This window comes from Phyllobates terribilis, unplaced genomic scaffold (genome assembly GCF_046119375.1).
Source record: "Phyllobates terribilis strain yellow unplaced genomic scaffold, ASM4611937v1 Scaffold_12__6_contigs__length_324123572, whole genome shotgun sequence".
In the NCBI taxonomy this organism is placed as follows: domain Eukaryota; kingdom Metazoa; phylum Chordata; class Amphibia; order Anura; family Dendrobatidae; genus Phyllobates; species Phyllobates terribilis.
In genome coordinates this window covers 113,697,247-113,723,747 of record NW_027362772.1, presented here as the reverse complement: position 1 = coordinate 113,723,747, position 26,501 = coordinate 113,697,247, and positions in this window count along the sequence as shown.

The window sequence follows — 26,501 nt, the reverse complement described above, 5'->3', positions numbered from 1 at the left end:
CAGCCACCCCATCAGTCGCATCTGCTGCTTCTTCCTCCTCATCTGTTACCGTGCCAAGCATTGTAATTACCCGCTCCAGTCAGGCTGAGTGAGAGCATGTCAACTGTAATGGAAGCAGATATGCCTGCTGTGTTTGTTTCACCGAGGACACCACATGTTTCTCAATCCACTGTAACATCTCTGCCTGCACCTCACTCACGGTCCAGCAGTTTGTTCGGTTCAATGCACTCCGCCCTCTCTCAGCAATGCTGCCAGCCCTCTGTCCCGTAGTTGTGGTCACGTAAAAGATAGCTTTCTCATGTGTAAGAGGAAACAAAGAGATTGAACTCCACCATCTCCAATTTTTTGGCCATGGAAATAGTGGTGTCCGGCCCTAATTGTTTGAAATGTGAACACTCCTGGTTGGGTCGCCATCTGCTGGGTTGGCTCTAGTGGAAGATTTGTCGGTCATTATACTGGTTCTCCTCACTGTCATTGCTTATGGAACAAGCTGTATTAGAGGACTTTCCTGGGAGAAATGACAGCCGGAGTAGATACGGTTTCCCTCTATGCCAGTCCTTTCACCGAGTTAAAGAATATGTCTGAGGTGAAATACAATTGTCACCAAGAAGCAGTGTAAGACTGAAGAACATTGTGCCCACCAGAGGATTTGATTCTGAGGGACCACCATTCTCCCCCACTCCAGAGCCCCATAGCAGCTGCAAGGTTTGCGCTATGAACTCTCCTGAAGGAGAAACCAGGGCCCACCGAAGGAGTCTCCAGTTCTCTGGTGGGTCCGTCCAACCCTGCTGAGAAGCAGCCCTGGCTAAGAAAAGACTGTGTGAAGGTTCCCGGACACTCTATGCCTGCTTTTTTTTTACTGTGGACTGGCTCTAGCAATCTATGAGATTGCAGTCTATAAGATCCCTTCACTGGCTCCCAATTGTGCAGCGTATTCAGTTCAAACTACTAACACTGACCTACAAAGTCATCCATAACCTTTCTTCTCCGTACATCTCTGAACTAATCTCCCTATATATTCCCTTATGTAATCTCCGGTCCTCCCAAGACCTCCTTCTCTCCACACATATTTGTACCTCACCCAATTGCCTCTAAGACGTCTACCAAATATCCCCCATCCTCTGGAATTCTGTGCCTCAACACGTCCGATTAGCCACCACATTCGGATCCTTCAGGCAGCACCTGAAAAGCCATCTCTTCATGGCAGCCTACAGCCTGCCATTGCCTCACTGCCACCTCAACACCACCGGAGTTACTGCAACTCCACAACCTACTGTCTCCTTCCCCACCTTCCTGTAGAATGTAAGCCCACAAGTGCAGGGTCTATAAGACTTAAGATGCAATATGGCACCTTGACAAAGTCCAGTTATGTTCTCCCTCTGATAACTAACAATAACAAACAAGTCATGCTGCAGAAACTTGCACCTACTGCCACTCAGTGTCTTCAGCTCCTTTGTGAGAAACTAATGTTTGGGCAGCCAGTCTACCAAATAAAATTCCTGAGGTATGGAAATTGTGGATGGCTTCGCTTCTGGTACTGGGTTCTAACACCAAACTGTGGTGTGCCATTCACTGGATATTCCTGGCTGGTTGGAGACAAGCTCATTCCCACAGAAAAGTACCATCAAGCTAAGGAGATGGTGGCCTCCACCATCATGAAGGAGTTTGCTCGTTGTCGAATGGACCGACCACCACTGCTGTCTACCTTGTGAACATTGTGTTGAAGCTTGCGAGGATTAACAGGTTACATTGACGAGTCTGGTTTTTATACTAAAGATCCTGCTGTGTTTTTATAGTTTTAAGTGAGCTCACAGAGACCGTGGTTTCTGCAGCAGCGCATCCTTGCCGGGATAGTGGTGGAGAAATTGCTGTACCATCAGGTTGAGGATGCGAGCCTTACAAGGCATGTGTGTGAGGTTGCCCCGGCGTAAGCCCGCCACCAGGTTTGCACCATTACCGCACATGGCCTTCCCTTGCTTCAGGTTCAGTGGAGACAGCCATTGCTCAAACTCAGTCCTGGAGAGCTGGCCACAACTCTTCAGCTGTACAACTGTGATCTCCAAGGCATATTAATTTTAACACTGCCTGACTGCTGTGAGTCCTGGCTGCACAGTACGGAAGTGGGGGGATTCTCTCTACACTGTTGGAACATGTGTCTCATTAAGGCAGAGGTTGAAGGCACAGGTACAGGCCCTAGAGGAGGTGGAGGAGACAGAAGCACTGGAGGAAGTATTAGATACAGAGGTTAGTCCCGCAAGCCTTGGGGATTCCAACACTTGTTGTCTGGTGATACCTTGGTGTCTAGTGGTTTAGTTCTCCATCCCCTGGTGTGTAGTAGTTTAGTTCTCCAACCCTAGCTGTTTAATAGGTTAGTTTTCCAACCCCTGTTTTCTATTAGTTTAGTTCTCCATGTTCTGGTGTGTATTTGTTTCATTCTCCAACCTTAGCTGTTTAGTAGTTTAGTTCTCCAACCGATGTTGTCTACTAGTTTGGTTCTCCATCTTCTGGTGTCTAGTGGTTTAGTTCTCCATCCCCGGTTGTGTAGTAGTTTAGCTCTCCAATCCTAGCTGTTTAGTAGTTTAGTTTTCCAACCCCTGTTGTATATTAGTTTAGTTCTCCACATTCTGGTGTATATTTATTTTGTTCTTCAACCTATCCATGCCCACCCCCAGGGGTTAACATCTGTTGACGAGGGTTTGGATTCTTTTCGAACCCTTCGTCAGGGCTTGGGTCAGCTGAAAAAATTTTGGGCATTGCTACACATGCTTTCCCCCTCTTGAGACTGTGAAGCTTTGGATCAGACCTCTGATGCTACGGAATAGAATGTGTCAACAACTCTGCAGACTCGACCATCTGTGCTTCCCCACAGTCACTTGGGCGGATGGAGAGTTGTGACGCGGGTGAAAACAAGGGTAATTGGGGTGCCATATCTGAGGACTGTACTGTATGTGATAATAATGTGGAGGAAGGCCACTTGATGCAGCGCTTGTCATCTACTGGAGCACATGTTTTTCCTGGCCCTCATCTACTAGGCGTACTGCTGTGCAGCTGCCAAAGTAAGGGAGAGGAGTCCAGTAACATAAGTTTTCAAAATGCTACACAATTGCTCACTGCAGCAAAACAAACCTACTTCTCATCTCTCATATCATACGTGTCTCACAACCCTAAACAGCTATTCAGTACTTTCAAGTCTCTCATCTGTCCACCAGCTCCCCCTCCCTCTCCTCTCATCTCAGCTGAAGACTTAGCCTCATTCTTCAAGCACAAGATTGACAATGTATGGCAAAGCTTTTGCTTAAAATCCCAACAGCCCCTCCCAGTAGCGTAGCCCACCCAGAGCTACACTATTAGCTACAATTACACTCTGGGCAGAGCAGGAAGACTCAATGTCCCTGCACTGCGTGGGGGCCGCTATGGGGCCCTTGAGCAGGAGGTCTGCCCTCGGTGCCAGCATCAGGCCCCCCCCACCATTCACCGCAACCTCAGTGATGGGAGAGGGAGCGACGCTCCCTCTCCAATCAGTCCCCATAGCGTCCTCTGTGTCTGGTCTGATGTCACTGATGTCATCACTTGGCGCCCCGCCCGCTGTGCTGGAGATGTGTGTGGGCCGGGTTCTCAGAGCAGCGGGGGAACTAGGAGGAGAGAGAGGTGAGTATTGTGCTTATTTATTTATTTTTTCTTATTGGTGGGATTATGCTGCAGACTGCCTATGGGGGGTGGGGGGATTATTCTACAGACTGCCTATGGGGGGGGAGAAATTATACTACAGACTGCTTATGGGGGGTGGGGGGATTATGCACCAGAATGCCTATGGGGGGGTGGGAAGATTTTGCTACAGACTGGCTATGGGGGGTGGGTGGATTATGCGACAGACTGCCTATGGAGTGTGGGGGGGATTATGCTACAGACTGCCTATGGAGGGTGGGGGGGATTATGCTACAGACTGCCTATGGGGGGTGGGGGGATTATGCTAGAGACTGTCTATGGGGTGGTGGGGGAATTATGCTACAGACTGCCTATGGAGGGTGGGGGGATTATGTTACAGACTGCCTATGGGGGGTGGAGGGATTATGCTACAGACTGCCTGTTGGGGGGATTATGCTACAGACTGCCTATGGGGGGTGGGGGATTATGCTGCAGACTGCCTGTTGGGGGGATTATGCTACAGACTGCCTGTGGGGGGTAGAAGGATTTTGCTACAGACTGCCTATGAAGGGTGGGGGGATTATGCTACAGACTGCCTATGGGGGGGGGGTTATCCAACAGACTATGGGGAGTTCATTATACTATATTGAGGACTATCTGGCGCATTATACTATATGGAGATTATTTATACTGTGTGGGGATTACAGTTAGGGTCATACAGTGTGGGAGATTATGCGGGGTCTTTGCACAGTGTAGGGGTCATCATACAATGTGGGAGATAATGTGGGGTCTTTGTATATTGTGGAGGCCAGCATACAGTGTGGGAGATAATGTGGGGTCTTTGTATAGTGTGGGGACCATCATACAATGTGGGAGATAATGTGGGGTCTTTGTGCAGTGTGGGGGCCATCATACAGTTTGGAGATAATGTGAAGTATTTGCACAGTGTGGGGGCCATCATACAGTGTGTGAGATAATGTGGGGTCTTTGCACAGTGTGGGGTCAATCATACAGCGTTGGAGACATCAGTTTGGAGGCTACTAAGGGGTCAGTATACTGTGTGTTGGGTACTATACAGTGAAGGGGCATTATACTGTGTATAGGAGAGCATCATACTGTGAATAGGGGAGATGTACATGGGGGGAGACTCAGGACATTATTAAATGTTAAGTGGGCACTTATCCTTATAGGGGAACTCAGGTTATTGTGACTGTCAGAGGGGCACACAGAGGGCATTATTACTTTCTAGTGGGCAAAATGTGGTCACTGTTTTCTAGGGCACTTGCACACAGCATTACTATATTCTAGAGGGTTGCTTTACCATCTTGAAAGCACACAGAAGGTGCAGTAATATGGATACATACAGCAACAGAGGCTCAGTATTGGGGTATCAGCAGGAAGAGGTGTTTGTGAAGGTTGGGAATAGATGGGGACTGGGCCTGAAATGTAAGGAGTCAAATGTGTCTTTGTTGTGATCTCTGCAGACCTGAGACTCTGAGTCCTGGATGGAGAAGTCGTTGTGTCAGTCTGGGCCAGATGGAAAAGTGAACAATTTAATCAGAAAAAATGTCAGCTGTAAGTTACTATATATAAGTATGCTGTGATCTCTTATATGTTCTGCAGGACTGGTATCTAGCAATATGTCACCATATAGCGGTAATAGCAGTGCTGGTCTTTGTATAGAGATTATTTCCAGTAACAGCGCTGTCATCTGCTAAGGTTCTCCTGCATCCACTATCTGGGTATGCCACTATTTTTGTAATCAGGGTTACCTGGTTAGGGGCCCACTCAGAAGTTTCGCCCCCCCTGAACCAAAACCCTAGCTACGCCTCTGGCCGCTCCTTATAACTACTCAACTCTCCTCCTCAAAAACCAACTTCTCCGCCATCACTGAAGATCATCTTTACTCTCCAAATCACATCTCACCACCTCACTCACTAACTTGACCCAATACCATCCCACCTCACAATCTTCGTCCCAAGCCTGACCCTCCTCTTCAACCTGTCACAAACAACTGTTGTCTCCCCCTCATGATTCAAACATACCTCGATCACACCCATCCTCAAAAAGCCCTCCCTTGACCCATCCTATGTCTAGCTGTCGCCCCATCTCACTTCTCCTCTATGCCTCCAAACTACTGGATCAATATGTCCATTTTGAACTGTCCTCTCACCTCTCCTCCTGCTCTCTCTTTGACCACTTACAATCTGACTTCGACCGCATCATTCCACTGAAACTGCCCTGACTAAAGTCACCAACGACCTACTAACTGCCAAATCCAAGCAACACTACTCTGTCCTCCTCCTCCTACACCTGTCATCTGCCTTCGACACAGTAGACCATTCCCTCTTACTACAGACTCTCATCTCTTGGCATCACTGACGTGGCCTTATCTTGGATCTTTTCATACTTAACCAACAGGACATTCAGTGTCTCCCACTCACACACCACCTCCTCCTCTCACCCCCCTATGTGTCGGTGTCGCCCAAGGTTTAGATATAGGACCCTTGCTCTTCTCCATCTACACATTCGGCCTGGGACAGCTCATAGTCTCACGGCTTTCAGTATCACCTCTATGCTTATGACACACAGATCTACCTCTCTGGACCTGATATCACCTCCTTACTAACCAGAATCCCACAATGTGTATCCTCTAGTGATGGGCGAGCACTAAAATGCTTGGGTGCTCGATGCTCGGGTCGAGCAAAGTGGAATACTCGGGTACTCGACCCGAGCAACGAGCCCAATGTAAGTCTATGGGAAACTCGAGCATTTTTCAGTCGGCTCCCCCTGGCGGTCTGCAGAGGGCCTAATAATTGCCCTAATCGATGGGAACAGTGCGCAAATAACATGGGAACAGCATGGGGAAGACTCCTGGAAGCATTTCTGATTCCCAGGTCACTGCTGTCAACAACGTTGTCAGAGGAATTACGCCACTTTTACGGACTCATAATAAAACAAACAAAAACGAATCCAAAATGGATTTTCCTGGGAAATATGTTAAGGAACATCCTTTCCAGGGTAATGACTTGTATATAAGGCAAAATAAATAACCAAAACCAAAACTACTCCTCCACACCTTGGGCTATGTTCACACGTAGCATTTTCGATGCGTTTTTGCACTTTTACTGAAAAGACATGGGAACAGCATGGGGAAGACCCCTGGAAGCATCTCTAACTCCCAGGTCACTGCCTAAAATTGTGCCCATCATAATTGATCCTTGGCGCATGCAAAGATGCCTCCCGCCATGCACCTGTCATTGCAAACTTGCAACAATCACCGTCCACGTCCTTATCCCAGTGCAGCATTCAGTTGTCCCTACCCCATTCTTTGGAATGCAAGCGCAAGTATGCAGCCAGCCACCCACCCACCCACAGGCTGCAATACTATACTGCCAAATTTTTGACAGCTGCTTGCAGTTGAAATGTGGCCTTTTAGGCTCGTGGAGGCGGAAGCTGTCCACAATCTTATGGTGGCAGTGACCGGGTATCCATACTCGGTCCCCAGCCACCACTATTTCTCCCGGTATCATCTCAGCCTTCCACAAAGATGTGGTAAGGGATGGTACGGAGCCAGTCCACAGCTTTTTTTGCTGAGAGTTCTATTTCACCACAGCCATATTCTTTAGCTTGGTGAAAGGACTTGGGAAACCATATATAATCCAGCTGTCATTTCTCCCAAGAAGTCCTCTAAAGCTGCTTTCACTTGAAATGTGGCTTTTAGGCTCGTGAATGTGGACGCTTTTCATAACCTCATGCCAGCGGCGGCCGGGTGTCCATACTCAGTCCCCAGCCGCCACTATTTCTCCCGGTATCGTCTCCGCCTTCCACAAGCATGGGTCCCACCACATTACCCGTGCCCTCTCCAGTGCACTTACTGGGAAGGACAGCCTAACCACAAACACGTGGACAGGTGAATGTGGCCAGGGACGGTACAGAGGCAGTCCACAGCATTATTTGCTGAGAGTTGTATTTCACCACAGCCATATTCTTTATCTCGGTGAAAGGACTGGCATAGAGGGAAATCGTATCTACTCTGGGTGTCATTTCTCCCAGAAAGTCCTCTAATACAGCTTGTTGCAGAAGCAATGGCAGCCCTTCCAACATCAGCTCGCAATTGTCGGTGGTGCTTCGACACACAAACATCTTTCTTTGCGCCTTTAATTTCATGACTACAGAGTTGAGCAATGGCCTGATCTGCAATGCGGTTTGAGAAATAACATGCATAAGCACGTCCAATCCACCTTAAAAAAGCAGCCATAGAGTGTCCGGGAACCTTCCCACACTTTCCTTAGCCAGGGCTGCTTCTCGGCACGGTTGGATGGGTCCAACAGAGAACCGGAGACTTCTCTGGTGGGCCCTGACTTCTCCTTCAGGAGAGTTCATAGTGCCGAAGTGAGGCCATGATGATGATAGAGGCCACCATCTGCTTAGTTTTCTGTGACTTGGAATGCAAGCGCAAGTATGCAGTCAGCCACCCACCGACAGGCCTCAATACTAAACTGCCAGATTTCTGGGCAGCTGCTTGCACTTGAAATGTGGCCTTTTAGGCTCGTGGAGGCGGAAGCTTTTCACAACCTCATGGCGGAGGTGGCCGGGTGTACATACTCGGTCCCCAGCCACCACTATTTCTCCCGGTATCATCTCCACCTTCTACAAGCGCGGGTCCCTGAACACTACTGCTGGTACTTTTCTGTGGGAATCTGCTTGCCTCCTACCAGCCTGGAATATTTCCAGTAAATTATGGTACAACACCATGGTATTAGCACTGCCCCCAGTACCAGTAGCGAAGCCATCCCAAATTTCCTTCTCAGGAATTTTATTTGGTAGACTGAGTGGCTGCCCAAATACATTAGTTTCTCACAAAGGAGCTGAAGATAGAGTGGCAGTAGGTGCAAGTTTCTCCAGCCTGTTAGATATCAGAGGGTAAATGGCAGCACATTGTATCAGTGGTTAGCACTGAAGCCTTGCAGCGCTAGGATCCTGGACAAGGACAACATCTGCAAGGATTTTGTATGTTCTCCCCGTGTTTGCCTGGGTTTCCACCTCAGTAAAAAAGGAGCCATAGAGTGTCCGGGAACCTTCCCACACACTTTTCTTTGCCAGGACTGCTTCTCGGCAGGGTTGGACGGTCCCACCAGAGAATCCTCTGGTGTGCCCTGGCTTCTACATCAGGATAGTTCATGATAGCACTAACTTTGCAGCTGCTATGGGGCTCTTGAGTGGGGGAGAAAGGTGAGCCCTCAGAATCAAATCCTCTGGTGTTCCCAATGTTTTTCAATCTGAAACAGCTTCTCAGTGGGAGTTGTATTTCACCACAGCCATATTTTTTAGCTCGGTGAAAGGACTGGCATAGAAGGAAACCGTATCTACTCCGGCTGTCATTTCTACGTCACCAGGTTCCGCCCATTGTCACACACGACCATGCCTGGCTGTATGTTCAGCGGTGAGAGCCACAGATCAGGCTGCTGTGTTACAGCTTTCAACAACTCTGCAGCAGTGGGCGGTCTGTCACCTAAGCATTAAGCATGCTATCTTCAGCACAGCCTGTTGCCGCTTGGCCAAGGCAGTGCTGCAGTGCTTTCAGCTTGTGACTGATGTGGTCATTTTGGAGATGGAGGTTGAGGTGCAGGAGCTGAACAATGTGATTACATTGAGGTCACATTGGCGACTCTGTTTTTTATACTAAAGAAAGATCGTCCTGTTTTTTTTTTACGTTATTTTTTTAAGACAAATGCATTCACCGGGAAATGTCATTTTAACATTTTACAACCTTATCTGGCAATGTGGTGTGTGACACATCATCAGGCACAACCTGATTTATTTATGATGGAGGGATTCTGAAAGTCGCAAAGCCTATTTTTATAGGGCCATTACTATTCTTTAAAGGCCAGCATTTGGCCCTCGCTATTGTTAGAGAGCCATCAGCTGGCTATGCTTTGTTGTTCCTATTATTAACAAGTGGGTCTCCTATACCATTATTGGGTATGCAGTGACTGCAAGGGCTGCCATAAATTCGGACGCAACCCAATACCCCTTTGAAGAGACATAGAGGAGGGTCTCAGTAAAAAAAAATGTTCCATTATAAAGTAGCAGGTCTCCTATACTGTTATTGCGTATGCAGTGACTGCAAGGGCTGCCAAAAATTCGGACGCAACCCAATGCCTCTTTGAAAAGACATAGAGGAGGGTCTCAGTAAAACAAATGTTCCCATTATAAAGGAGCGGGTCTCCTATAGTGGTAATGCCTATGCTGTGACTGCAAGGGCTGCCAAAATTTGGGAAAAACCCCACTAACAACTTAAAGATACGTAGAGCAGGGCCACAGTAACAAGTATGACATGTTTCCATTAGAAAGGAGCTGGTGTGCTATACATTTATAGGGTATGCAGTGAGTCCATCGGCTGACAAAATTTAGGAAAAACCCCACTAAGAATTTAAAGATACATAGAGCAGGACCACAGCAATGACTACGACATGTTCCCATTAGAAAGGAGAGGGTGTGCTATACAGTTATAGGGTATGCACAAAGAGCAGGGCCACAGGAAAGACAAATTCCCATTAGAAAGGAGAGGGTCTCCCATAGTGTTGGCCTATGCATTGAATGCAAGGGCTGCCAAAAATTGGGAGGCACTCCATTGCCCCTTGGAAGAGACTTAGAGGGCCTCATGAAAAAATGTTCCCATTAGAAAGGAGCGGGTCTTCTATACTTGTAATGACCATGCACTAAGTGTATGGGCTGACAAACATTTTCCCTGGGGGTATATATGAGCATACTGTATAAAAAATTTATTTTTACGGGCATCATAAACACCCTTTAAAAAAATTATGTGGGTGTTGCATCACAGACCACGGTCACCCTGGTGATATGGTGGTGGAGGATGAGGATGAGGAAAAGGAAGAGGACAATAGCAAATAGCCAAAATCAGGAAGCGTGTGTGTGTGAAAAAGTGCATGGGAATACACCTCCCAAAAAAAGACACTGGATTTGAGTTTATGTTACGCTGCTATCATTCGGTGGTGTTGAGAAGTCTGGCCCAATCCAGCCCTTGTTCATTTTTATAAGAGTTAGCATTTTCAGTTGACAGGCGGATGCACTTATCAGTTATAATTCCACCAGCGGCAATATAAACCCGCTCTGATAAAACGCTGGCGGCAGGGCAGGTGTAATACTATTGTAGGAACCCGAGGATTCTGGTAGCGTGGAGCAATGAACAATCATAGACGGGTTTCTTTAATGCAAATAGTGTATTTGTACAACAGCAATAACACCCAAAAACAATAAACTGATAACCCGTAGTGACATGCAATAAAACAAGTCCAGCGATATTAAGTCCTTGAAACTTATGTAGCAAAACCGGCAAGGTTCTTACGACGGAGTCTTCACACAAATGTGATCAAAAGGTAAGTCTGACACACTGGTGACGTGGCTCAGTTCAAACACTGCTGGTGTAGTAAGAGTCAAATCCAGGTATGCAGTAACACAGGGAAGTCCAGAAACAAGTTCACAAGTTAATCCCATATGCAGCGTAAATACAGGGAAGTCCAGAAACAAGTTCACATTTAAGTATTATTCCAGTAATAGTTCCAACAGCTCTCACCGGAGAGAGTGAATGAAAAATTAAACACAGTTCAGAAGCACAGTTCTAACCAGATGGAGTGAACCAAAGGTTAAATTCCAAAGTCAACAGGCTAATGATAACACAGTGAGTGTAGCTTAGCAGAGAATGTCCAAAGCCGTGGGTAGAAGCTCACTTCTGCCGAGAGCCACCTGTAGATAAACCTGGTAAAGCACCCTCCAGTAAATACACAAAAGATCTGGGAGGTAATAGAACACGGCAGCTGAGTTGAAGGGAACCGGAAGCAGAATACTCCAGCAAGGAAGCCGGCACCTGGGCCGGGTTTTAAACAAACAAACAGGAAGTAGGGCATACAAAAACCGCAAACTCCATTTTAACAAAGAGCAAAATCATTCACAAAGTGACCTAGAAAACCCGGAATACTGACATTACTCCCCCCCCCCCAAAGATGGCCTCAGGACGGTCCTGGACAAGGCTTGTCCGGGTATCTCTCTCCGATGAAACTGAGCAACCTTTAGGGGAGCATTGATGTTACTTACTGGTTCCCAAGAATCGTTTTCGGGAGAGTAACCTTACCATCTAACTAGATACTCAAGCCAGTTCCTATGAAGTCTTGAATCAACAATATCCTGTACCACAAATTGTTCTTCGCCATCAACCAACACTGGTGGAGTAGGAGATATGATACGTCCCTGAAACGTATTAGGAGAAACCGGTTTTAATAAAGAAACATGAAATACTGGGTGCTGTAGCGTCGGCGTACCTGCCTCCTGCTAGGCAGGGACGCTGTTCCCCTCACCTCTCCGCTCCGTGCTCGGCGTCTTCCTCCCGCTCTGCTGGCAGCGCGCGCTCCTTCCCGGCCACTGTGCTTAGGGTGCGCGCGCGCTCCCCCTCTCTTAAAGGGGCCGCGCGCGCCGTCCTAAGGAGTCCCCGGCCAATGGCCGGAGGATCTCTCCATATATAAGGCACCTCCTCCAAAATGGAGGTGCTCGAGCAATGTTGTTGCAAAGCCTTCACTCTGCTTCAGCCCTCCGGTCCCGTTACCAGTTACCTGCCAGTCACCTGCCAGATTCATGCTTGTTACCTGCCAGTCACCTGCCAGATTCCTGCCTGTTACCTGCCAGTCACCTGCCAGATTCCTGCTTGATACCTGCCTGATATCCGCCTTACCTGCTTGCAAGCCTGCGGTCCGACGGTCTGCCTTCCGACACCTGTCAGTCTGTCTATGGACCAGCCTGCCTGCTCACCTGGGAGCGCTCACCTGTTATCTGCCTGCTAGCCTACCTGGAGGCTCTGCCGTCACTTGCTGTGACCACCTGCCAGTCCAGAGACTCTTGCCCGCTCACCTGGGAGCGCTCACCTGCTACCTGCCTGCTAGCCTACCTGGAGGCTCTTCCGTCACTTGCTGTGACCACCTGCCTGTCCAGAGACTCTTGCCCGCTCACCTGGGAGCGCTCACCTGCTACCTGCCTGCTAGCCTACCTGGAGGCTCTGCCGTCACTTGCTGTGACCACCTGCCCGTCCAGAGACTCTTGCCCGCTCACCTGGGAGCGTCCACCTGCTACTTGTCTGCTAGTCTACCCAGAGAATGTCCCTGTCACTTGCTGAGACTACCTGCCCTTCTACCCAGAGACTGTCCCTGTCACTTGCCGTGACTACCTGCCCTTCTACCCAGAGACTGTCCCTGTCACTTGCCGTGTCTACCTGCCCGTCTTCCCTGGGAGCCACCCGCTTCCTTACAAGGACCACCCCCTTGTATAGTTGCTCAGAGGTTCCGCCTCCCAGACCCATTACAGGTGCACTTTAAAAGTTTGTGGTAGCTTCAGCTGACAGGCAACAGAGCTCACAATCCCAGTGATCTTTAATGGACCCATGAATTTCTGTCCCAGTTTCTGCGAAGGAACACCCAATCTTAGATTCTTTGTGGACAACCAAACCAAGTCTCCTACCTTATACATAGGTGCCGGTTTCCGGAATCTATTGGCCGACTTCTTGTAACGCTCCTGTGCTATGGTCAGGGAGTCCTTCAAAACTTTAAGATTACGTTGCAACACCGACACTCTGCCTTCAACCGCCAGTACAGAAGTAGCAACCGGAGACCTAGGCAAAATATTTGGATGATATCCCAGACTGGCAAAAAAAGGCGTTACCTTCGTGGAACTGCTCTGAGAGTTGTTGTACGAAAATTCCGCTAAAGGAAGTAGCTTCAGCCAATCGTCCTGCAAATAACTGACGTAACAGCGTAGATGTTGCTCCAAGGTTTGATCTGTCCGTTCGGTCTGCCCGTTGATCTGAGGATGGTATGCAGAAGACAAGCAAACATTAATGTGGAGCATAGAACAAAATCCTTTCCAAAATCTAGAGGTAAATTGTATTCCCCGGTAAGAAATTATCTCATCTGGTACCCCATGCAGCCGGAAAACGTTCTGGATAACCAGATCCACTGTCTCTGTAGCTGAGCGAAGACCGGTACACGGAATGAAATGAGCAGCCTTCGTTAAACGGTCCACTACCACCAAAATAGTATTTTTACCGCCAGAGGTGGGTAACTCCACAATAAAGTCCATCGAAATAGACCCCCCAAGGGCGAGACGGTACAGGTAGAAGTTTAAGAAGACCAGTAGGTGAAAGAGCGGACATAGTCGTTCACATCTTTCAAGCAGGTAGGCCACCAGAAAAAGACTTAAAAATTCCTGCGTCTTCTGTACCTCCCTATGACCAGCCAATACGGAGTCGTGGACCAATTTGAGAAATCGAAGTCTCACAGCCTCTGGGACATAAATACATAGATTTCTAAGCCACACACCATTCCGAAGGACAAGATTCACGTTGTTAGGTGGAGCAGCAAGAAATACTTCACCGTCATAGGCCAGCTTGATCTCCTGCCACAAGTCCCTGTCCTGGAGCACTCCTACGAAATTGTCATCAGACAAGATGGTTTTTGACGGGGTCCCAGGTACGGAGTCCACCGAATGGATTCGGGATAATGCATCGGCTTTCTCATTACGTGAACCTGGACGGTACAAAATAATAAAATCAAACTGGTTCAAGAACAAACTCCACCTAGCTTGTCGAGAAGAAAGACACCTGGCGGACTTAAGAAATTCCAAATTACGATGATCCGTGAGTACTACTACCTGTTGAGTTGCTCCCTGCAAATGGTGTCCCCATTCCTTAAAGGCGGAAATGATTGCCAAAAGTTCCTTATCTGCAATATCATAGTTTAGTTCAGCAGAGGATAACATGCGAGAAAAGAAGGACACGGGTGCAGCAAACCTTTGTCTCCGGTTCGTTGTGAGAGGATAGCTCCCAATGCACAGTCAGAAGCGTCCACCTTCACGTTGAAAGGCAGTGCAGGATCCGGATGCATCAATATCGGAGCCGTGGTAAAACAAACCTTGAGGCGATCAAAGGCTCCCTGGGCTTGCGAAGACCATACAAACTTCTTCCCCTTCTTGGTGAGGAGAGTGCTGGGACGGACAACTTCCGAAAAATTCCGGATAAAACGTCTATAAAAGTTAGCAAAACCAATGAATCGTTGTACCTCTTTAATGTTTCCTGGTATCGGCCAGTCTATGATCGCCTGGATCTTGCTGGACTCCATATTCAATCCCTGAGGAGAAATAATATAGCCTAAAAATTGAATTTTGGAGCAATGAAATTCACACTTTTCGAGTTTGATGTACAAATGATTATCTCTCAAACATCTAAGCACAGTCTTAACATGTTCCCGATGTTCCTGTAAGGAATCAGAGAAAATCAAGATGTCATCCAGGTAAATTACCACATAATGGTCCAATAAATCCCTGAAAATATTGTTGGCTAAATGTTGAAAAGCAGCAGGAGCGTTACAGAGTCCGAATGGCATCACTAAATATTCATAATGTCCATACCGGCATCTAAAACCTGTCTTCCTTTCGTCTCCAGGACGTATACGGAGTAAATTATATGCCCCGCGAAGATCTAATAAGGTAAATACTTTGGCCTGGTGAACTCTTTCCAACAATTCAGGAATTAGCGGCAACGGGTACCTGTTACGAATGGTTACCTTATTTAACTCCCGGTAGTCAATGCAAGGTCTTAGAGTCCTATCCTTCTTCTTTACAAAGAATATACAGGCTCCCGCTGGTGAAGAAGATGGTCGGATAAACCCCTTCGCTAAATTCTCATCTATATACTCTCGTAATGATTTTAATTCCGGAGCCGCCAGCGGGTAAACATGGCCAAAAGGAATCGCTGCCCCAGGAAGCAATTCTATGGGGCAGTCATACGGTCTATGTGGGGAAAGTTGAACTGCCTTCCTCTTGTTACAAACATCCGAGAATTCCTGGTAAACCAGAGGAAGAGTAGGTACCTGTATTGCCTCTTCCAAGTTCTGGGTGACTGGAGCCGCTACCGTTGGACTGATGCTAGGACTACACTTCGGGAGGAAGGATATCTCTTTGGTTTCCCAATTGATGTTTGGATTTTGTGACCGTAACCAGGGAATTCCGAGAATTACAGAAAAATGAGGAGACGATATTAACATGAATGAAAGTGTTTCTTTATGGGTTGGTTCCATCTTACACTCCAGAAGCACCGTCTCCCAATCTACTGGTCCAGAAACTAATGGGGAACCATCCACCGTTTCCATAGTGACTGATGAAGCTCTTAGTTGTGTCTTTATACCATGTTCCCTGGCAAAAGAAGAATCCATGAAATTCCCACCTGCTCCAGAGTCTATCATGGCAGAACTTGTTATCCGCTGTCCCTCCCACCGAATCTGAATAGGAAGAGAACAAAGTGAATATTTCTCCCCTTGGTCTTTAGGGGAAGTCGGCATCAATATTGGGAGAAGCACAGCATCTAGATGTAAACTGGTCTCCGAAACTTCAGACTCAGCGTCTGTGTTATCATAATCCCCTACTACCGCCAACACCTTGTTGGGTCGCCTGGGACATTTGGGACAATTGATGAGGAAATGGTCCAATTGGCCACAATAAAAGCATAAGCGCTCACGGAGACGGTATTCGCGGCGTTCATTACTCTCTCATTTTTGTAGTGAGTCCACCTGCATAGGCACCTCCTCGGCCTCCCGTGGGTTTTTGCCTGTGGTTTCCCTAGACGGGAGAGAAAAATTAGAGATGCGATTTAAAGCTGCCCATTTTTCTTGTCTGCGTTCAGTTAGACGGATATCAATACGTACACAGTGTTGTAAAAACAACTCAAACTCCTGTGGAGACTCTGAACGAGCTAGATCATCCTTGATTGCACTGGACAAACCCTTTCTAAAGATTGGCAATAAAGCATTGTTATCCCAGTTGGTGTCCACCACTAACCTTTTAAATTCAGTAACATATTCTATGACTGAACATTTCCCCTGGTGTAAGGAAAGGAAGGCATATTCAGTGGTAGCACGGTGGTTGGGATCGCCATTTGCGCCATGGCTGTCAGAAAATCATCCAAATTATTTAGACGGGTATCGTGACTTTCAACCATAGGATTTGCCCAAGCCAGTGCCCGTGATGTCAACAACATAATAATACAAAGAACCTTAGATCTATCAGACTGGTAATATGAGGCATGTACATCAAAGAATAATATACATTGATTAACAAACCCACGGAATTGACTTCGGTCACCATTAAACTGGAATGGAGCCAATTTGGGCATACTGGTGGATGATGTAGGCTCAGTAGGTAAGGCCTCCCGGACTTCTAACTTAGTACATAGATCTTGGAGAGCCTGACCAAACGCCTGTGCATTGTGGTCAACCCGGGACTCTATGCTTCTAATCTTATTGTGTACAGCCTCCATCTCCTGCTGCAAGGAGTTAATTATGGTGAACAATTTGTCTGCCCGTGTCTCCGTCATTGCCCCAACAGAATCCTCTTTAGGCTGGAGTATCCTGTAATACTATTGTAGGAACTCGAGGATTCTGGTAGCGCGGAGCAATGAGCAATCAGAGACGGGTTTCTTTGATGCAAATAGTGTATTTGTACAACAGCAATAACACCCAAAAACAATATACTGATAACCTGTAGTGACATGCAATAAAACAAGTCCAGCGATATTAAGTCCTTGAAACCTATATAGCAAAACCGGCAAGGTTCTTACGACGGAGTCTTCACACAAATGTGATCAAAAGGTAAGTCTGACACACTGGTGATGTGGCTCAGTTCAAACACTGCTGGTGTAGTAAGTGTCAAATCCAGGTATGCAGTAACACAGGGAAGTCCAGAAAGAAGTTCACAAGTTAATCCCATATGCAGCGTAAATACAGGGAAGTCCAGAAACAAGTTCACATTTAAGTATTATTCCAGTAATAGTTCCAACAGCTCTCACCGGAGAGAGTGAACGAAGAATTAAACACAGTTCAGAAGCACAGTTCTTACCAGATGGAGTGAACCAAAGGTTAAATTCCAAAGTCAACAGGCTAATGATAACAAAGTGAGTGTAGCTTACATACGCAGAGAATGTCCAAAGCCGTGGGTAGAAGCTCACTTCTGCCGAGAATCACCTGTAGATAAACCTGGTAAAGCACCCTCCGGTAAATACACAAAAGATCTGGGAGGTAATAGAAGAACAAGGCTACTGAGTTGAATGGAACCGGAAGCAGAATACTCCAGCAAGGAAGCCAGCACCTGGGCCGGGTTTTAAACAAACAAACAAACAAACAAACAAACAGGAAGTAGGGCATACAAAAACAGAAAACTCCATTTTAACAAAGGGCAAAATCATTCACAAGGTGACCTAGAAAACCCGGAATACTGACAGCAGGCCAGGAACTCCAAGGCTAAGAGAGACAGTTCATTCCACGTATCCACCTTGGATACCCAATAATTATAAGGCACAAAGGAATCACAGAGGACGTTGGTACGGTCGACAAGGTACTCCCTCAGCATCTTCCCGAACTTTGCACTCCTTGTGAGAGTTTCCCGCGCCTCAGGGCTTGTGCGATGGGAGGGGCAGAGAAAATTCTCCCAGAACTTTGACAGTCTTCCCCTGCCTCTGCTGGATTGGAGTTGTGTTTCTCTTGCCTTTAGTCCTTGGTTGTCCAACGAACTATGACCTCCCCTGATAACGTTTTCAGATGGGGATTTTTTTAATAGTTCTGCAACAAGGGCCTTCTGGTATTGCCCCATTTTTGTAGACCTATCCGCCTCAGGAATAAGAAATATAAAGTTCTCCTTGTAGCATGGGTCTAGAAGTGTCCCATGACAGTCCCATGACTGTCACCCAAAATTTTGAGAATGCGAGGGTCATGGGAAAGGCATTTTAAGATAAACTCAGTAATGCGTGCCAGACTGCTAACAGGCAAGACTTCCGTGTCCTCACCAAGAGGATGAGTGACCATGCTCTCCTCCTCCTCCTCATCTCTGTACTCAGGCCATCCATGCTGAACAGAGGGTTTGACAGTTTTGCAGGAAGTACCGTCTATAGCGCATGAAGCTAGCTCCTGTTCTTCCTCCTCCTCCTCTTCCTCATTGTCACCCAATCCACGTTGGGATGAGATGAGGCTGGGCTGTGTGAAATCACCCTGAGCATTTCAGAACACAGAAAAGAGGAACGGTGACACTAATTATGGCGGCATCGCCGCTCATCATCTTGGTGGAGTCCTCAAAATTTTGGAAGATGGTACATACAGTGGTGGCCAAAAGTATTGGCACCCCTGCAATTCTGTCAGATAATACTCAGTTTCTTCCTGAAAATGATTGCAATCACAAATTCTTTGGTATTATTATCTTCATTTAATTTGCTTGCAAGGAAAAAACACAAAAGAGAATGAAGCAAAAATCAAGTCATTGATCATTTCACACAAAACTCCAAAAATGGGCCAGACAAAAGTATTGGCACCCTCAGCCTAATACTTGTTTGCACAACCTTTAGCCAAAATAACTGTGAACAACCGCTTCCGGTAACCATTAATGAGTTTCTTACAATGCTCTGCTGGAATTGTAGACCATTCTTCTTTGGCAAACTGCTCCAGGTCCCTGATATTTGAAGGGTACCTTCTCCAAACTGCCATTTTGAGATCTCTCCACAGGTGTTCTATGGGATTCAGGTCTGGACTCATTGCTGGCCACCTTAGAAGTCTCCAGTGCTTTCTCGCAAACCATTTTATAGTGCTTTTGGAAGTGTGTTTTGGGTCATTGTCCTGCTGGAAGACCCATGACCTCTGAGGGAGACCCAGCTTTCTCACACTTGGCCCTTCATTATGCTGCAAAATTTGTTTGTAGTCTTCAGACTTCATAATGCCATGCACACGGTCAAGCAGTCCAGTGCCAGAGGCAGCAAAGCAACCCCTAAACATCAGGGAACCTCCGCCATGTTTAACTGTAGGGACCGTGTTCTTTTCTTTGAATGCCTCTTTTTTTTCCTGTACACTCTATGTTGATGCTTTTTCCCAAAAAGCTCTACTTTTGTCTCATCTGACCAGAGAACATTCTTCCAAAACATTTTAGGCTTTCTCAGGTAAGTTTTGGCAAACTCTAGCCTGGATTTTTTATGTCTCGGGGTAAGAAGTGGGGTCTTCCTGGGTATCCTACCATACAGTCCCTTTTCATTCAGACGCCGACAGATAGTACAGGTTGATACTGTTGTATCCTCGGACTGCAGGGCAGCTTGAACTTGTTTGGATGTTAGTCGAGGTTCTTTATCCACCATCCGCACAATCTTGCGTTGAAATCTCTCGTCAATTTTTCTTTTCCGTCCACATCTAGGGAGGTTAGCCACAGTGCCATGGGCTTTAAACTTCTTGATGACAGTGCGCACGGAAGACAAAGGAACATTCAGGTCTTTGGAGATGGACTTGTAGCCTTGAGATTGCTCATGCTTCCTCACAATTTGGTTTCTCAAGTCCTCAGACAGTTCTTTGGTCTTCTTTCTTTTCTCCATGCTCAATGTGGTACACACAAGGACACAGGACAGAGGTTGAGTCAACTTTAATCCATGTTAACTGGCTGCAAGTGTGATTTAGTTATTGCCAACACCTGTTAGGTGCCACAGGTAAGTTACAGGTGCTGTTAATTACACGAATTAGAGAAGCATCACATGATTTTTCAAACAGTGCCAATACTTTTGTCCACCCCCTTTTTTAGGTTTGGTGTGGAATTATATCCAATTTGGCTTTAGGACAATTCTTTTTATGTTTTTTCATTGAAGGCAAATTAAATGAAGATAATAATACCAAAGAATTTGTGATTGCAATCATTTTCAGGAATTAACTGAGTATTATCTGACAGAATTGCAGGGGTGCCAATACTTTTGGCCACCACTGTATGTCTGATATCCATGTCCACTCCTCAGGTCTTATGTGTGGAGTCTGAACTGAATACCGATGGCCTTGTTGATGCTGGTAGTCAACAACTGCCCTCTTCTGCTCACGAATCCTTCCCAACATCTGCAGTGTAGAGTTCCAACACGTGGGGATATCACACACCAGTCTGTGAGCCAGAAGCTGCAAACGCTGTTGAAACAAGGCAAGGGCGGCGGAAGCTGTAGGTGACTTTCTAAAATGGGCATACAGGCGGCGTACTTCAACAAGCAGATCTGACAGCTCCGGGTTGGATTTGAGAAATCACTGAACCACGAGGTTAAGCACATGGGCCAGGCATGGTACGTGTGTGAGCTCGCCTCGCCTCAGAGACGCCACCAGGTTCCGGCCATTATCACACACGACCAATTTCAGCTTGCCCACGGCCCGGGCCCCTGCATGCACCATCACCATCACGTCAAGTTCCCCGTTCCTTGCCACGTGCCTTGCCCATTTTAAATGGAGGACAATATCTTCCACGCTCACTACAAATGACTGAATTTGGAGCGAACTTATATGTGATCCGTGTGTACTTGGCCTGTAGGTAACTATTTTTAACAGCAAACTGGTGGCAATTCCTTCACTGACACACTGAAACAAATTTTTAATGGAGGTCAGAAATGGCAGTATTTTCTGAAAATGTATATGTGATTGGTGTGACGGAGAAAACACAGTTTTAAATACCTGGCCTGTAGGTAACTATTTTGAACAGCAAACTGGTGTCAATTGCTTCACTGACACACTGAAATTTTATTTTAATGTAGGCCAGAAATGGCAGTATTTTCTGAAAACGTATATATGATCCGTGTGACGGAGAAAACACAGTTTTAAATAGCTTGCCTGTAGGTAACTATTTTGAACAGCAAACTGATGTCAATTGCTTCACTGACACCCTGAAACAAATTTTTAATGGATGTCAGAAATGGCAGTATTTTCTGAAAACGTATATGTGATCTGTGTGACAGGCAAACCTCAGTTTTAAATACCTGGCCTGTAGGTAACTATTTTGAACAGCAAACTGGTGTCAATAACTTCACTGTCACATTGAAACAAATTTTTAATGGAGGCCAGAAACGGCAATATTTTCAGTGCAATTATATGTGATCCGTGTGACAGACAAACCAGAGTTTTAAATAGCTGGATTTTTAGCGCTGTAATATGGAAAGGACCTGGCTGTATTCTGCAGTGCCAACAAGCAAATCGCGCAGAAAAACTGTGTTCTCTGGATTGCTTTTTAAGCAAATAATGAGGATTAAGATCCAAAACAAAATTATTCCTTGACCCTGAGACCTGGGCCTATTTCTAGAAATATCTAACAGCAGCAGACAAAACTGGAATGGAGCCTCTTGTGCTATGTGCACTGCAGTCTGCTCTATACACTGCCTGCCTGCCTATATACACTGCCTGCCTGATATCTCTGCAGATGGATTAGTCCTCAGAAGGACTGTTTGTTGAGATGGATATGTGTCTCTAATATAGTTTGGTACACCTACACTAACTAGGAAGAAGCAAATCTCTCCCTAGCTCAGCAGCACCTCTCCCTACACTGTCTGATTCTGGAGTGACTGTGACGAGCATGGCGGCGCCAGGTGTAGACCTGATGACGCTGTGCGGCCAGCCAATCACTGCAATGCCACAACCAACATGGCTGCGGCATTACAGTGAGTGGCAGGCAATCGCTGCATGTTCATTGGCTCTGTAAAGAGCGCCAAACATGCAGGGAGGAGACCCGAGCTCCCGACGAGCAACCCCGGAAATACTCAGCGAGCACCGAGCATCTCGAGCAGTGAGATGCTCGGGCGAGCACCGACCATTAGCAAGCATGCTCGCTCATCACTAGTGTCCTTTATTTCATCTTTCTTCTCTGCTAGATTTGTAAAATCGAATGCATCATCTTTCCACCATCTAATTTATCCGCCCCAACTGACCTATCCATCAAAGTGAATGGCTGCCGACTCTCCCAAGTCCCGCAAGAGTGACTCTGATCTGTCCTTCAAATGTCAGATCCAAGCCCTTTTCACTTGTTGCTAATTCCCACTCCAAAATATCTCGGGAATCAGCACATTCCTCAACCATGAATCTAGAAAAACACCCATTCACGCCCTCATCATCTCCTGCCTCGACTACTACAAGCTCCTGCTCTGTGGCCTCCCTTCTACCACTCTCGTACCCCTCCAATCTATACTAAACTGTGCTGGCTGATTAATCCACCTGTCACCTGAGTATTCTCAGGCTTCTTCCCACCGTCAATCCCTGTGCTGGCTCCCTGTTGCCCACAGACTCCAGTTGAAATGCCTAAGTTTGGCATACCAAGCCATGTGTGACCTAGTCTCCCTGTACTAGTTACCTGCACGCAACCTCCTATCCTTCTAAGATCTCCTTCTCTACTTCCCTCTTATCTCTACTTGCCACAATCGCATATAAGATTTGTCCCGTGCATCTCCCCTACTGTGTAACTCTGTACCCCAACACATCAGACTCTCGCTTACCGTGGAAACCTTGAAAAGAAAGCTGAAGACCCACTTCTTCTGACAAGCGTACAATCTGCGGTAACCCTGGCTCCGGCATACCATTGCGCGATTAGCTGTACCCTGACCTACTCTATCCTCACCCATCTTTTGTAGATTGTTTGTGCGCCCTCACGGGTTGAGTCCTCTCTCCTCTTGTACCAGTCGGTGACCCCCCGGTGTAAAGCGCCAAAGGATAAATGTTGCTGTAATAATAATAATAATAATTATAGTACTTGTACTCTGGGTCAATTGATAGCACTTTCCTGGTGCTGCCCCTAATTTGATATGTTTTGGCAGCTTTTGAGCCCATTTGAAGGTGTTGTGTATGTGTTTGTTTTTGCCCCCCATTGAATCCTATGGCATTTGGTAATGTTTGGCAAATATTGGACGAAAAAATCGGCGAATTTTGCAAATTTGACGATCTTAATCCGAATCGAATATTGAAACATTCGCTCATCTCTACTGATGACCACTGTTTTAGGCAGTGACCTGGAAGTCAGAGTTGCTTCCAGGGGTCTTCCCTATGCTGTTCCCCTGTCTTTTCAGCACTGTATGGATGTGTCTGATCATGTCTCACATATCACATGGCCAGATATGGTGGTAAAATGTTAAAATTACACTTACAGGTGAATTTATTTTTCTCCTTTGAAAGCAATTCAAAAGTGCAAAAATGCATCAAAAACGCTACGTGTGAACATAGCCAAAAATGTGGAGGATCATTTTTGATTTTGGTTATTTACTTTGCCTTATGTACAAGTCATTACCCTTGAAAGGATGTTCCTTAACATTGTTCCCAGGAAAATCCATTTTGGTTTAGTTTTTTGTAAGTTTTATTGTGAGCCCATAAAAGTGGCATAATATTCTGACATCATTGTTCACAGCAGTGACCTGGGAGTCAGAGATGCTTCCTGGGGTCTTCCCCATGCTGTTCCCATGTCATTTGAGCACTGTTCCCATCGATTTGGGACATTTTTAGTCCCTCTGCAGACCTATGGGGGGGGGAAATGTGCGCCGGAAAAACGCTTGAGTTTCCCATAGACTTACATTGGGCTTGTTGCTCGGGTTGAGCATCCGAGCATTCCAATTTTCTCGACCTGAACAATGAGCATCCGAGCATTTTAGTGCTCACCCATCACTAGTGGTTAGCAAACCAGTTGCAGACCCAAAAAAGTGATGATTTTTTTCACTTCTAGTTGAGAGGCCACTGCGTCTTCACATTCAGAACAGTACAGTACACCTTGTTTTGTCTCTCTAATTAAAGGGATATTTTTTGAAAATCTTGCTTCTTCATTTAGCAAAGTCTAAAGCTCTTTATACTCCTCCAACAGAGACATTTGGTGCACCCAACCATGAGAAAATGGCTTCTTCCATTTGCACCACCTGTCTATAAACAACAGCAATTCCTGCATATGCCACCCCCCCCCCCCCCCGTAAAAGGGATCATTTTATGCTGTTTATACAATATAAGTTGCCTAATAAGTCTAACACTGCAGTGTGTTGTAGAATACGCTGTTGATTACCTCTGGTTGCTATCTGTTTTAATCTACCCTGATAGGTTGAAGTAATTTGTACATTCAAAAGGCTTTGTTTGCATTATATAGCTCTAAGGGGTAATGTTTCTCCTTGAGAATGACAAGCCAAGCCTGGTGTGCCAAGGTTAGGAGACTTATAAGCTTTGCAATGCTCCTCTGGGAAATTAAATATTCAAATTGTCTCAACAAGGAGGAAGAGGATTAGAACTCAAGTCCACCTATTGGAAGTAGCTATGCTAAAATTCAATATTGACCCTTTAATGAGCCTTACCACATGACTTAGAATAAAAGCTTCCAATAGGTGGCACTAGAGTTCTAGTCCTCTTCCTCTCTGAAGAGAATTTTCACATTTAATTTCCCAGAGGAGCATTGCAAGGCTTAAAAGTCTCCTCACCTTGGCACGCTAGGCTTAGCTTGTTACTCTCCACAAGGAGAAACTTTACCCCTTGGATCCCGGTCAGATGCCTTTCACCCTACCAAACTAGATCTCACACTTTGCACTGACGAGGGGCAGTATCCAGAAACACAGTGTCTGCAAATTGAGATTCTGGTTTGGCTTTTATCCTAAATCATGTGGCAAGGTTCGTTAAATGGTTGATATTGACGTTTAGGATTGCTACTTCTAATAGATGGCACTAGAGTTCCAGCCCTCATCCTCTCTGAAGAGACAATTTGCACATTACAGAGCTTAGAATGTGTTCAATTGACTCCAAGGGGAACTCACAATGTTCTACACATATTTTATATGCAATTAGAGGCTGGTTAATTATGTATTTTGTCCACATTTAAATCAGAACTTAGTCCTTCATAAGTATTTGCAGTATGTCCCACAGTTAATACTCTGCACAAACTCTATTACACAATAAGGGTAAACAAACAGAGGGAGAATGCTTAGCTTTAGATGACTCCAGACAAATGAGAACTCGACCTCAAGCTCCAGAGAGGACGAAGTACTGCTCTTGCTAAGCCTTTACAAGTAGAAATTAATATAGCCGGTACCTCTCTCTCAGACACACCAGGTATATATACACCCAGGCCAGGGAGATAATTACCAGAGGGAGGTAGCCACTAGGTCCTAGAGACAGTCTCTCATCTAAGAAAATTTCTGTAATGCCAAACATAGAGATCTCCTGCAACCAACTGCAGGACGACTGTCTGTCACCTCTGATACACCCATGACAATGGGGCGCAAGGGGAAGTGTATGAGGAAACAGTATAGTGGGTAATGGGTGTGGTTACAGAATGGGGAGTGAGGGGGTGTATGAGTAAACAGTATGAGAGGGAGATGGGTGCAGACACAGTATGGGAAGCGAGGGAGGAATAGCGGTGGACACAGTATAGGGAGCAAGGGGATATATGAGGAAACATTGTGAGGCAGGATGGGTGCAGACACAGAATTAGAATATCTAATGAGGATTTCTATCCCATACAGTCGAGAGCTCCCATCATGGATGATTTTCAGTTAATGGTAGAAAATGATTTAAAACAAATCTATTCTAAAAAAACAGATAAGGATAATCTAACAAGGGGGAAAGAAGAGTTCTAAATAACATCAAAAATAATCCCAATATTATAGTGAAGAATTCTGACAAAGGGGGCTCAGTGGTAGTATTGGATAAAGAGGTTTATGCTAGAGAAGTAAATAAAATTTTGAATGATGAACAGTCATACCGTAAGATAAGTTATGATCCCACACAGATTATAGGAGAAAAATTGGATAAGATCTTACAAGAAGGGGTGGACCTGGGTATCCTGAATTTAAAGAAATAGGATTATTTACAACCTAGTAATCCAAGAATACCGATTTTTCATGTGTTACCAAAAACGCACAAGGACCAGTTTCCACCCCCTCTAAGACCTATAGTCTCAGGTATATTTTCACTGTTGGAGAGATTGGGTTCATGGTTGGATGATAGGTTACAACCACTGGTAGTGATATC